Source organism: Chelonoidis abingdonii, chromosome 3, assembly GCF_003597395.2.
Source record: "Chelonoidis abingdonii isolate Lonesome George chromosome 3, CheloAbing_2.0, whole genome shotgun sequence".
Classification (NCBI taxonomy): Eukaryota; Metazoa; Chordata; order Testudines; family Testudinidae; genus Chelonoidis; species Chelonoidis abingdonii.
Window position 1 is genome coordinate 191,425,508 of NC_133771.1, and position 14,711 is coordinate 191,440,218.

At 42.1% G+C, this 14,711-nt stretch overlaps 1 protein-coding gene across 4 annotated transcripts in view; it reads right to left on the minus strand.

The window, feature by feature from the left end:
- Positions 1 to 13,007, minus strand: part of FOXN2 (forkhead box N2) — a 118,957-nt gene extending 105,950 nt beyond the window's left edge. For 2 of the 4 annotated variants that reach the window (XM_032769110.2, XM_032769109.2), the window contains exons 1-3: positions 12,725 to 12,892; positions 9,342 to 9,414; positions 7,759 to 7,843 (exon numbers count right to left, since the gene is read on the minus strand). The gene's annotated coding sequence lies outside the window, so the exon portion shown is untranslated. Of the gene's footprint in view, positions 1 to 7,758; positions 7,844 to 9,341; positions 9,415 to 12,724; positions 12,893 to 12,922 lie in introns of those variants that run through there. The other 2 variants (XM_032769115.2, XM_032769108.2) reach the window with 2 other exon arrangements.
- Positions 13,008 to 14,711: the final 1,704 nt, after the last annotated feature.

Genomic DNA, 14,711 nt, shown 5'->3' on the forward strand with positions numbered 1-14,711 from the left:
ATTGCTGTCCAGAACAGGTCAGTGGCTGCCACTATGGGTACTCCCCGGAGGCCAAATAGTCAATTTTCCGTCCCACTAACACTATTCCGAAGGAGCATCCGATTTTTAGCAGCTACTCTCTAGTCGGGGAGGAGTACAGAATCGATTTAAATTTTTTTTTAAGATGCCCTGTTATATTCCTATCAATATAAAGGGCGTTGTAGTGTGGACGGGTACAGCGTTAAATCGATTTAACTCTCTTTAAATCGATTTAAACGCGTAGTGTAGACCAGGCCGTAGACAACTACCTTCCCTCCTGTCTGGGAGAAAACCTGTTTACTAGCTCCTTCTGATGTGCCTGATCTAAATACCCTTCATTCACAGACTTTAAGGCAGAGTAGTCAATAGGTGGGCCACAGGCCAAATCCAGACTGGCAGATGCTTTTGAATGGACCCGAAATCTTTTTATTTACTTATTATTGTTAATTGCTTTATTATTTTCTCTGGAGTCTGGACGTTGAGTGTACCTTGATGAGGAAATTTGGACTTTGACAAAATAATTGACAACCTTTGCTTTAATGCCTATCACTGAATATTCATAATTCCTCACATAGTGTTTACATATGCATTTTACAATGATGTTGATCACCAGTGTGTCATCAGTTTTCATCAAAGACCTTACCTGATGTACTTTTATAATACAGTAATACTGCGTACAATCTGTTACTTATTTGAGGTTCAGGGTATGGCTACACTTGGAATTTCAAAGCGCTGCCGCGGCAGTGCTTTGAAATGTGAGGGTGGTCGGAGCAGCAGCGCTGGGAGAGAGTCCCTCAGATTCCCTTTTTTATAGCTAAGACGCAACCTCCCCCACTTGCTAGGCTGACAGCTTCGCTTACCTTGTAAATGTGCCTTCATTGCCACTGCCTAACTACCAGATTGGTCAGCCAAACAAATACAAATGCTTTGTCAAAGGTAGACTGTGCTCATACATTGCTTGCCAAACACATTTTGAGAACGTAATTTTAGCACATATGCATAGCATTGTACACACCCCATACATACATTACAGAAGAATATTGATTAATTAGTTTTCTAATAATATCTTACATCACACCTTTTAGATACAGATTATGGCAATAGTATTTAGATGTGATGAATAAGTCAAGCCTCACAAGAGTTGCTGACACAGTACTGAATTACCAATGGGCCTCTGTGTCACATGCATACAAAATAACAAAGTATACATCAGAAATATATTAATGTGGGTCAACAGACCTAGAGAACCATGATTAAAGTGAAATGGTGCTGATGTTAGAGAAAAATTCACCTTTTTTTGTTTTGTTTTGCTTAGCACCAATAGAATGTTCATGCAGCTAATAGTTTAAGTTTTCTTGATTTCAGATTGTAATTTTGTATAGGCCTTGCCTACATGCAAGAAGTTGACCAGAATAGCTATTCTGGATTACTATAATAACTCCTCCATGTGGACATCTATTCCAAAATAAAAGTGATTTAATTCCAGAATAATTACTCCACTTTGGGAGTTGAATAATTACTCCAGAACAGTGTCTCCACATGGGGAAAACTACTTCAGAATAGCTATGCCAGTCAAAACTTAGTAAAATAATAAACCAATTTATTTATTAGAAGAAACAGTTCCATCCATGCCACTACATTCTGGGTAAAATGGGAGATGAAGCCTTACATAGTTACGCTATCTCGACTTAGAATGAAAGCTAGATATAGTAAATACAGTATTCTCAAAGCAAAGAGAAAAGCACTTGCATTAATCAAGCTAAACTATGTAAATACAAAATGATATCCTATACTTCTCATACAACACAGTAAAAAGGTACCAAAGCAGAAAGGAAGAATATAGTTTGTATTCAGATTAAATAATTCTAAAAATACACCTCTACCTCAATATAACACAGTCCTCAGGAGCCAAAAAATCTCACCGTATTATAGGTGAGACCGCGCTATATTGGAATAGGGAGAGGAACCGCTCCCCGCCCCAGCTCACCTCGGCTCTGCCTCTACCTCCTCCCTGAGCGCACCACTGCTGCTTCACTACTCCCTCCCTTCCAGGCTTGCCATGCCAATCAGCTGTTTGGCCTGGCAAGCCTGGAAGCGGGTGGGGGGGTGAAGCAGAACGGCGGCAGCGTGCTCAGGTGAGGAGGCAGAGATGAGCTGGAGCAGGGAGCGGTTCCTCTGCACCCACCCGTTATTTGCTGCATCCCTCCCCAGGGCCCCCCACCGCCCCAACTCACCTCCGCTCCACCTCCTTCCATGAGTGCGCCGCAGCTCTGCTTCTCCGCCCTCCCTCCCAGGCTTGCCCAGGTTCCTCTGCGTCCCCCCCTCTTACTTGCTGCGGCCCCCCCTCCCCCAGCTCATCTCCTCTCCGCCTCTACCTCCTCCCACGAGCGCGCTGCAGCTCTGTTTCTCCTCCCTCCCAGCCTTGCCCTGCCAAACAGCTGATTGGTGCAGCAAGCCTGAGAGGGAGGAGAAGCAGAGCTGCAACGTGCTCGTAGGAGGAGGCAGAGCGGAGCTGAGCTGGGGTGGGGGGGGCCCTGGGGAGGGCTGCAGCAAGTAACAGGTGGGTGCTGAGGAACCGCTTGCAGTAACACAAATTCGGATATAATGAGGTAAAGCAGCCCCGTCCCTCGGAGCGCTGCTTTACCGCGTTATATCCAAATTCTTGTTATATCGGACCGCATTATATTGGGATAGAGGTGTAATGAAAAGCTGCCTATAACCATTCTGACTATTTTTGGCCAAACTGACCCAGAAATTGTGTCTGTGGTAGAGGCTATCAATACTGTTTGGCAACAGGCTTGCTTGCCCTCACCAGCTGCTCTTGCATTCTAATCTCACTAGGTATGGGTTTTAAATCACTGAATTTTCTTTAGAAAGTATCCTAAAATCACTTTGGCTGCTGTATAATAGCATACAAAACAAACAACATAATAAAATACCATCCTGCTAAACTGCAATCACAACAACAAATGAGGGGCCCACATTTTAAATAGGAAACGAAAGTTAGGTAGTAAATAAGGAATGCACTAAAAATAATTTTGAAAAAACAAAGCTTAGTGGTGCTACAGTGGGAAGGTACAAAAGATTATGTTTTTTGGGAGGGCAGATCAAGTTATACACTTTAGGGTCCATCACAGCAAGAACACAGTAGCAAGGCAGCATCAAATGCAATGGCGGAATCACAAAATCACAGAAAGTGATGTGTAAGCATAGATATCTGACAGTACAAGGATCAAGAAGCAACTCTTGATATAACCAGAGGCAACACTGTTAATGGATTAAACCGTATTTCCAATTTAAAATCAAAGCATAGTCAATGATGCTGCTGAAAGGCATTTTGAACTGTGTTGACCTGTCCCGCTAATGTGGGCAAACCAAGTTCAACACCACTTAAAGCAGGATAACAGTTGTCAAAGCCTGCTGAAAAGGCTAATCATAGGAATTAAGAATCCTTAGGCCCCTCATGGACCCAAATTAAAATCATGTTAAAGATACTTCAGCTAATAAGGCAGAAGTAGTCAACAGGCGGACTGTGGGCCAAATCCAGACTGACTGACAGTTTTGAACAGACCCTGAAATCTTTTTATTTACTTATTATCATCATTATTGGTTTTAGTATTATTTTCTCTGAAGTCTGGACCTTGACTATATCTTGACCAAGAAATTTGGACCTTGACAAAAAATAACTTGATGTCTGTTTATTCTTTTGTGTAGAGAAAAAAAGAATAAATGGACACAAATCAGACGTCAAGAATTATAACATTAAAAAAACAGTCAGAGAACACTTCAACCTCCCTGGACACCTAATTACAGACTTAAAAGTGGCAACAAAAAAACTTCAAAAACAGACTCCAACAAGAAACTGCAGAACTAGAGTTAATTTACAAACTGGACACCATCAAATTAGGCCTGAATAAAGACTGGGAATGGATGGGTCATTACACAAACTAAAAACTAATTTTTCCCCTAGTTACTCACACCTTCTTGTCAAGTGTTTGAAATGGGCCACCCTGATTACCACTACAAAAATGATTTTTCCTTCTGCTGATAACAGCCCACTTTAATTGAATTGTCTCATTAGAATTAGTAAGACAAACCCCATCTTTTCATGTACTCTGTGTGTGTGTATATGTATAAATATATCTTCCTATTGTATTTTCCACTCCATGCATCTGATGAAGTGGGTTTTAGCCCACAAAAGCTTATGCACAAATAAATTTGTTAGTCTCTAAGGCGCCACAAGGACTCCTCCTTGTTTTTTCCAAAGGTCATAAGGACACCATTGGACATCAGGCAACATTTTTTTTTGTGGTGAGTGATTTACTACCCTACCACATGCAAATTCTATCCCACTTGACTTAAATTATACTTTGTGCATACCCTGGAATATCACTAAACACTTTTACCTAATGGGATAAAGACGTATGTGATGAGAAGTGTCTGATTTATCAGTGGTTCCCAACCAGGGGTCCGGGGCCCCCCTGGGGGGCCATGAGCAGGTTTCAGGGGGTCCGCCAAGCATGGCCAGCATTAAACTTACTAGAGCCTAGGGCCGAAAGTCAAAGCCCCGCTGCGCAGGACTGCAGCCCGCGGCCCCGAGCCCCAAAACCTGGGGCTGAAGCCTGAGCAACTCAGTTTGCTGTGGTGTGGTCCCTTGGGCAGCTGCCCTGCTTGCTACCCCTTAACACCGGCCCTGGCTTTTATATGGCAAAAAACAGTTGTTGTGGCACAGGTGGGCCATAGAGTTTTTATACCATGTTGGGTGGGCCTCAGAAAGAAAAAGGTTGAGAACCCCTGACATATATTGTACTGTGTTAGACAGTATGATTACATCCACAATGCAAAAGTGAAAATATGATAGGAAGTGGATGCATTGTAATATAGGGATATAAATAATATGTAAATGTCCACTTCTAAATGAAAAAAGTTACTTAGATGCTTCTTGCTTTCCTTGTGGATCTTTCTCTTGCTACAGGGAAGCTTTGTGTGACCATTCAAAAATAAAAATTCATAATCTGTGAAGCCTGGCTACGGATAGAATTTATACAAGTGCATACTTCCATACAAACTGTAAAGACTGGCAGATATGCTATATGATTCACTAAGTGAAAAAGCACAATACAATTTCTGCACAGGAAGTTACACAACACCATTTTATTAACTGTCAAGCAGGGAGCACACAAAGCAGATCTATCTATGTTAATATGCTCACCAAGTGCTAACTCAAAAATGGAAACACAAGACAGTTAATTACAATATCATTTTATACTAACATATACATACTACCACATGGATTAACAACTGTCCCAAACCTGTACAGCCAAATGAAATAAAATGGATGAAACTTACATTGATGCTAAAAGCTAATATAAATTATGTAAGCAAGGAATACACACTGCTGCACCCATAAAGCTGATAATCTTTATTCTTGGGGGACGAAAGACCTGTATACCACAACACACGAGAGGGCTGCCTCTCTTGGATTTTCAAAACAAGAGTTTAGGTCCTGCACCTCCCCACACACACCTGCACCCCTCATCCCTCTGTTATGAGGGGCTCCCCACCCTACAACTACACTACACTTCTGCTTTGCGGGCACCTCTGCATACACCTGCCTGTCATGATGGAGGCACAGCCCGGCCAAATTTGAGTTGTGTTACAACCCCATAAGCCAGATTGAACTGATCGCACCAAAACCACAATTTCAACAAACAGCTGTTGCAACTTTTGAACCAAAAACAAACAAATCAAAAAACATTCTTACAGTCTTGCCAATAAGTCAACTGTCCTCAGTATCCTTCACTCCCAATAGTTCCAGTGGGAGCTAAGGATGCTCAGCACCTACCATGAATCAGGTTCTGTGTTTATAAAGTGTTTTGAAACTGTGAGGTGTAATGTTAGGGCTAAGTTTAGAATTGTATAAAAAAGCGGGGGTAAACTGAGACATTTCTAGGAAGCTCAAATGTAATATAAAATAAAAAGCAAAAAAACAAAAGAGTGGGAAAAGCTAGAGGATATTATGTCAGAACTTCCACGCTCCAAGTACGCTGTGCAGCAAGAAAATGTCTCTTGTCCTTCTTTCACCTATCACATGCACAAACCATCCACAAGTCTTATCAGAGATTTCTAAATGCTCTCACTAGAGATGAGCAATCAAAGCAATAGAATAATCCCCATCAGTACACCCGTGCATGTTCAGCCAAGCAAATATATGTCAATGCTTTTAAATATTACAGCTGGGTCATGAAAGAACAGAGACTAGTACACCAGGGATTTTTTTGTGAAAATTCCCCTCCTTGCTTGACCAGTAGCAGCAAGACAATGAGCATTTCTACATTAGAAAAGCTGCATTCAGTGTAAATATATTGATCTAGTTAGACTGGTGTAAACCCCAGATGTAGATACACATAAGTAGAAGTTAAAATGGTTTAAATCAATTTATCTTGTGTCTGTAAATTGCAAGCTAACCCTTGCTTAAATCAGTTTAATTTCACTGCCTCTATATTATTAGGGATTTGCACTGGTTGAGCTAGGTTGATTTAAAATTTATTTAGTTAAATCAGAGCAACTTTTCTAATATAGACCAGGTCTGAGCACCCATCTGGCACAGTTGCCCATGGCAACAGCCACACTGTCACTTAAACCTATCCAGGGTAAATCTAAACATAACCATGTCAAAAACAGTTGCAGCTGCAGAAGTCTCTTCTACACTAATGCTCTGTATTGCCAATACCACTGCAGTTCCCTACCAAAGCCAGAGACCATGGCTCAATTCTCTGTTGCCCTGCACCTTATGTAGTCATTTACAGCAGTGCAAAGTGAGTATCAAATGCCATTATTCTAATGGTAGCATTTTATACTCTTTTTGTACTAGCATACTTGATAAGGTGCAAGTGAACAGGGCTTAGTCTTTAACACTTTAGAAAACAACATTTGTCCCTATCCGTATTGGCCAAACAGTGTTATAAACTAGTTCAGGCACAAAGGAACTCTTTATGTCTACGTGTGGTTTTTAAGTCAGATTAAACTACTAAACAAAAACAGAAATGTTAAGATCATATGTATCTTACATATCACTGATATCACATCATTACATCACAGTGTAACTCCAATGGCATTAGTCTTGATTTGCACCTGCGTAAGTGGAGAACCAAGCCCTGTCATTCTGATTCAATAGCATTTAAACATCCATTCTTCACAAGTGTAAAATGATTAGATAGGATGCAAGGCAGGGTGGATAAAAATCAATGATTTTTTTTTATTTAAAGCTGATTTTTTGATAAAATGCTTTTTGAGGGGAAAAAACTATCTAAAGATAGTTTTAAATACGATACATTATAGCTCAAAGATATCTCCTCATAGAATAGGGATTATGAATTCTAATTCTATAGTGTAAGACAACATATCCATGTAATGTTTAAGAACAGTTTTGTAAATGAGCTTCAATAGCTCATGGATTAGGGACCAAATTTTATGAGGTTCCAGGGGCTTCTGTATAGATCATTTAGGTTAATCTTTCTATCTACCCAATGGGACTCAGTGCTCAGTCTAGAAGATACCATCAGAGATGCTTAGTTCTGCAGTTCTCAAAACGTGGATTTGTGTCTCCAGAGATAACATGCTTTTTTGTTAATAGCAAAAATGTTTTTAAATAAATAAATAATATATAGAGGTGAGAAACAATAGACCTCAAACCTATTGTCCTTCTGCAAATTTGTGTACACAGAGTCAATCCCTTACCCTTCTCTAAAAGTGAAAAGCTTCAAAAAGTTCCATGAAGAGACGATTGTTGGGGGTGGAATAGATCTGGTCAAGGAGAAGAAGCCTAGAAATAAAGGTGAGAAGGGAGGGACAGGCAGTAGAAACAAAAGTGAAACTGTTTGAGCAGAATATTCCAGAAGTCTTGAGGTCCTTCTGAGTGTAGCCTTCATTGATTTGAGATCTACCATACCATTCTGTCACTAGAAGGGAAAATCTATAATGGCAGCAGGCCATAAAAAAGACCCAGTTTCGGAATAAGAACCATTCAATAAATATATGTTTGTTGATGATGTTTTAAAGAAAGTTACACCAGTGAACTGGTGGAAGTGACTTAAGCACTTGGATTCAGAGACTGTTGAATTGATAATCTCACTATTAACAGCAGTAGCTTCTTCTGATAATGTAGAAAGAAGCCAATATTTAAAGTTTCTCATGTTGACCTGGCTGATATAGTCGATTTAATTTTTGTTTTTGTTTTTAAATTTAATTAAACTATTTTAGTTAAAAACAATATTAACAAAAACAAACCTGATTTTGAAAAACTTGAATATTTAACTAAAATCACAAACTCATATGGTTGTTTTGTTAAAATATTATATGTTTGGTGTTGAAGAAAAAAATGCAGAATACAGAATGCTGTTGTTTTAGTTAAATAAAACAATTTAAATGTCTGTCTGGTGATGTTCTCCTCTTAATACAGCATGGCAAGAAAATCCTCCAAATGTTAATGATTAACCTGTTGAATTGGAGATATTTATGAAGTCATTGGGGAGTGAACCATCTGCTTCAATTACCTTTGGTAAATGAAATAACCAAACAATCATTCATTTTCTGATATAGCTGTAAAGCTAAACTGAAAAGTTCTCAAAATAAATCACTTAAAGAATGTATAGTGTGTACCTTCTAAAAATGAAACCTACATCTATCTCTGAGGGTGTGTCTACCCTACCCGCCGGATCGGCGAGCCACGACTGATCCAGCAGGGGTCGATTTATCGCAACGAATAGATCCCCAAGCACTCTCCCGTCTCGACGGTCACTAGAGGTGCAGGCAGAGTCGACAGGGGAGCGGCAGCAGTCAACTCACCGCAGTGAAGATACCATGGTAAGTCGATCTAAGTACGTTGACTTCAGCTACGTTATTCATGTATCTGAAGTTGCGTAATTTAGATCAATTCCCCCACCCCTCACCCCCATGTGTAGACCAGGCCTGAGTTGTGAAGAATATGTATTAAGGTTATAAAAACCAACAAGAATGCACTTTTATGTAGAAATCCATGATTAAACCGAGTCTTCCTGACTAGTGATTTAAATCATGATTTAAATCAAATCCACCCTGATGCAAGGCAATGGAGAATCAGGCCCACTGTGTGGAAGGAACTTAAAATCCCTGAGGAGACAGAGAGAGAGAGTACAAGTCAAGAGAAAGTGGGGAGAAGAATTCTGAAAGCTTTTCCAACATTTTTTCCTCTCTCATCTGTGTGCAATGAAACCTCAGACTACTTCTGTCTCTTTCATTTTGAGTACAGGGTAAAGAGAAACTATTTAAAATAAATTAAATACCTTGTGTATGTATATATTTCGGCAAGCTTCTTCTGGGACTTACTGATAATTATTAAGGGCTCCATTCTCCCACCTGCAGGATAAAAGCATCTCCAATTGCAGATAATTGGGTCCCACAAGGGAAAATGATTTAAAGTCTATCTACTTCTAATCATTTCATGCATGTGCGCAGATCAGGAGATGCGGGGAAAATTGCAGCCAGTTAAAATAATTGGAGATATATCTATCTCCTAAAACTGGAAGGCACATTGAGTCCAGTCCCCCTCCTTCACTAACAGGACCAAGTACTAGATTTTTTTTGCCCCAGATCCCTAAGTGGCCCCCTTAAGGATTGAACTCACAACCTGGGTTTAGTAGGCCAATGCTCAAACCACTGAGCTATCCCTCCCTCCCAGAGGTTCTGAATGATGAAAAGGAGGGGCTACAATCTTATGAACCCTACACAGATGTGTGCCAAGGTCTCTCTCTTGCCCCAAAAGGGACAGGTGTTGGGGGAAATTGTTAACTGCACCAGGCAAACACCCATGCTTTCAGCTCCATGGAGGTGCCACCAACTAATATCCCCAGCAGGTTGCAGAATCAGGGAAGAGTATATATTCAGGCCTAGAGAATGCAAGTTAAGTACCCCTGAGAAGAACAGGGGAAGTTCACACCTCTCAAGCCATTCTGTCTGCTGATTCAATTACACAGCACTGTACCAGTTCATAATCAGGTTGTCTTCACGGCCATAAAATAAAATATAATTTAGCACTTCTAGCTGTTAATTAGATTTCAGTTTTGCAGAAATTTGTAAGTACCTTACAACCAGACACCAAGGAAAAGTTTCCTACTCACTACTGGTTATAAAAAAAATCCATACTCTCTTAAGTTTGCATATATAGTTTTAGGAGCAAAGCAGAACTTTCCATCATCATATAATTTAGTTACTAAGAGCATTTATGTTTGAACCAGAACAAAGATCACAACTGCAATGTTAATTTTTTTCCTACACCATCAAAATCATTCAGTGTAAAATCTGATTCACAGTCTACAACCCCCAATGTTATGGCTCAGATGAGATGCTGATGGCATGTTCTCCTCATTCATCAATTTATTAATTTATTTTTGAACTCTCCTATCTATGTCTTCCTCAGTACAAGACTAGTTAATTCTTTTTCCTGGTTCCCTCTCCTCTATACTTTTTTTTAAAAAACAGAGCTGCACCATTGCCTTAACCAACCCACTTCTGCCAGAGGATTTTCCCATGCTCACCAAAAAGCAGGATACATCACAGTGCAGTAAAATGGTGTTATATTTTTTCGTTTTGTTTTTAGTAAAACCTTTAATTTAATATAAACAGTGTTAATTTATATCTGTTGAAAAGCTGATTAAGAAAAACTGAAATCCATCTTACTACTTCTGTACTATTCATAATGTGCCTCAAAGCATATCCAATGCCCTACAAAACACAGATGAACATGTCAATCTCATCAACTGCCATTCAGTTTTCTGGGTTAATTTAAGAAACTGTGGCTAACATTTTCATTACAACAACCAATGCAAATATTATTACCATAAACACATATAAATGCATGCACGCAATTTGTGTACATATATATACACATACACAATACTGCTTTTAAAGCCCCTTTATATACCTAAACATAGATTAAGAGAAACATTTGAAAACTCTGACAAAAAGAAATCAGTTTTTAGGTATCTCAAAAGTTTGAGAACATTACATCCAGGAAAAAAAATTCCTAGTGGAAAAGGGGGGTTGGGCAGAAGGAAGCCCACTGCAACGAACACTGCAGAGATCTCAACAGTGAGCCAAGTACTTCACCCATGAGCACAAGAGAAAGAAGACACCGAGAACGGCTAAACTGCCGTGCAGAAGTAGGTGGGCAGCGGCGGCAGCAGCAGACTGGGGGGCGATCTCCCTCTCTCTGGAGCTCATGCGCTGGCTCTTTGTCGCGGTTGTTACAGACACACACACTCCCAGAAATGCCTATGACTTGCTGGGCTGCGCTCAGCTCTGCTGGCCACGTGGCTGTCACAATCCCAACCAAAATGGGGGAGATCAATGAACTAAACGCACATGATCCGAGGGTGGTGGTGTGTGAAACTCACTTTGCACTCATCAGCTGCTGCCTTTGGTAATGGAGCCCCGCGGAGTGGAGTGGGGTCGCCAGAGGCCCTTCTGCAGTTGGGGTCTGGGGATGGTAATGTTTTTAAGGGCAAGAGGACTAACACCTCCTCTCCTCACCGGGCTGGTTCAGGCAGGAAATGCACCTACAAGGAACTGCGGTGGGTGCTGTTCTTGGCGCACCACCGTCTCCCAGCCACATGCTCCTTAGAGAACCTCCTCCCACAGGAAAACGGGGGCATATTGGGAAGGAAGAGCCAGTCCAACAGCAGTAAGAGAGTTGCAAGACTCAGCCCAGCAGTCAACCTCAATCTCCAACAGGGAGGAGAGCATCCCTCCTGGGGGGGGGGGGTCATTTTACGGCAAGTCCCCCTTCTCTGGTGGGATGATTGTACGGTGGGGGCTGCGCAGGAGTCACTCAGCGCTGACTTCAGATCTCCACTCCCGGCAAGCGTCCTCAGTGCTGGGGGGAAGGGGGGGCGGGCTGCGAGAGCGGCCCCTTCTCATGGCAAAGCCGGAGGGCGATCTCGGCACATGCTTTGTCTTAGGGCGGGCTTCGGGGTTCCGGACCTTATACAGCCTCTCTGGAAGCGACCCATGCGTAACACCGACCCAGGCAGCCCCAAGTCGTCAGCATAAGCTTCCTCGCCTCTTCCATCATTTACCCTCTCCCTCTCTGCGCGTTAGCCATGTGTGCTCACTCACGCCCGCCGCCGAGCAGCCCTTCTCCCTCTCATCACACACATGCGGCCCCCCCAGCTCTTCCCAGACCTGACTGCGAAAACAAAACAAGGCTCCTTCCCCTCACGAGTCACACCCGAGCTCTCCAGAGGCACCAGCCCCCTGAGCAAACTGCTTCCTCTCCCTCCATATTTATGAAAGCACTTTCAACCAGAGCCAGGCTGTCCCGTGTGCGGCCGGGTGAGCGGGACAAACCCCAATCCACAACCCACCGGACCCTGGTAAACCTCCTCCCCTAGCCCATGTTTGTTATTTTGAATCACAATTTCATTCCAGCCCAATTAACAAACCCCTTTATACATCCCACTTCTGAGAGGCGGCAGTGATCCCCCTCCCCCCAGTGCTGCCACCTCTCAGAGCACGAAACGCTCATCCTTTAACCACACGTATGTTCTTTGTAGATTCAGATATTCTAAAATAAAACACACGCACATATAGGCTGGAGATCTCTCTGCTGGGGGAGTTGGAGGAAAAATCTCCCCCCACCACCACAGTTAATAATGGGGTCCATACTCACAGTACTCATGAAGCTGTGCGGCTGGTGGAGAGTGGACACAATATGGCAGCAGGCCCGCAGTGGGATGTGTCACGGATCAGCAGCAGCTACTGCTCCCTCTCTCCCTGCGCAGCAGCAACACCACGCTCTAGTCTTTCGGTCTCCCCATAGCAACACGGCACCCAAGCCACTAACCCCTCCTCCCCTTCCTATACTTACCACACAGCCTTATCCTCCCCCTGTCCAAGTGGGCTGGCCCCCTCCCCTCCTGCTGTCACATATAGGAGACGAGTCCATTGCTGTGGAGGGGGGAGGGGGATGGAGAATAGCTTGTGAGTAGTTCATTGCAAAGGGGAAGGGGGTGACTTCCCTTCCCTGCCAAGTTCAGTGTGTGTGTCTCTGACTGGGGATTCCGTTGTTCTATGGAGGAGGAAGGAGGCTCCTGGGGTCAGTCACTACAGACATTTCCACAGCTCCTGACCTTCTGCCTGAGGCTGAGACTATGGTCATGAGGACTGTGCTCACCCATCTCTCTCCCTCCATTTATATTGAACTGAGACTGCCTTTGTACCAAAGTCACTTAAACCCATCCATTGAGAGATGGTTTGCCAGCACCGTGACCTTGCGTTGAAAGGTTTCCCTACAGTGTGAAACTAGCGTGGGCCCTGGAACTGATTTGGGGAACACACAGCCAGCCATCCTTCGGCACATGTGTGGCTCTGACCAAACGGGGACAATCACAGAGATATCCCTTTCTGGAAAAGTCCTGTAGAATTTAAAAGGGATGAAACCAATAGTGTTCTTATAGAAATGTAATAGAGGCCTATAGAAGTTACTCTCAAAAGCTGATAGAATACACCATTTCTCTTAGGCTTTCTGGGCCATCCTATAAAATTCTATAATAGTGATATAAATCCACAGAAAATATATAATTTTATATAAAGAATTATAGGATTTTCCTGTAAAGGAGTAGGACAGCAGCAAATCCAGAAAATTACACCCACTTTAAGTCCTGCTTCTCTTCTATCCTCCAACCCCTCGGCAGTCCCACGTTCCCCAGGCACCAACTATAGGCTAGCAACTTAGTTACTTGTGGTTTGTTTTGTTTTATGTAGTACATATTTTTGGCAGAGTGAATGCTCCATTTCCAAAGAGACGAAGTCTGTTTTACTTATTTTTTATCCCTCTTGAGAGATAATAAGGTTTCCAGCTGTAAAGACCACAGGCCGCTGTGTTTGTTTTGTGTTGTACTGCTTTGTGCTCACTCATGCCTTTAGCTTTAAGCTCTTTAGGGAGGAACTTTGTTATTTGTTTAACATGGTTTGCAGTGCTGTGTACACTTGCAGTTTTACAACATCATAATAGGATCTGGGAAACTAGTTGTGAGAAACAGGGAGAGATTTTGCATTTCCAATCCCCACCATTCCTTGGTAGGAAAGTGTCCCATCTCCTCCCTAAGGTTTCCCTTATTGTGGAGGGACACTTGGCCTCTGATGCATTGCAAAAGCAGCAGAGAATCCTGTGGCACCTTATAGAGTCACTTATCTGAGTGAAGGACAGTAATGTAGTTGTAGGGGAGAATACCAGGAAATTCTCTCATTCCTCATTTACTGTTTCTGTTTTTAATGTTAAATAATTTACTAGTCAGGAAATAGTTCCTCTACAGTAGAACCTCAGAGTTATGAACTGATCAGTCAATCACACATGTCATTTGGAACCAGAAGTATGCAATCAGGCAGCAGCAGAGACCAAAAAAAAAAAAAAAAAGCAAATACAGTACAGTACTGTGTTAAACATAAACTACTAAAAAAATAAAGGGAAAGCAACATTTTTCTTCTGCACAGTAAAGTTTCAAAACTGTATTAAATCAATGTTCAGTTGTAAACTTTTGAAAGAACAGCCATAACGTTTTGTTCAGAGTTACAAACATTTCAAAGTTACAAATAACCTCCATTCCTGAGGTTCTATTGTATGTATTTTTTTCGGTGGTTTGGATGGTTTGGCCAGT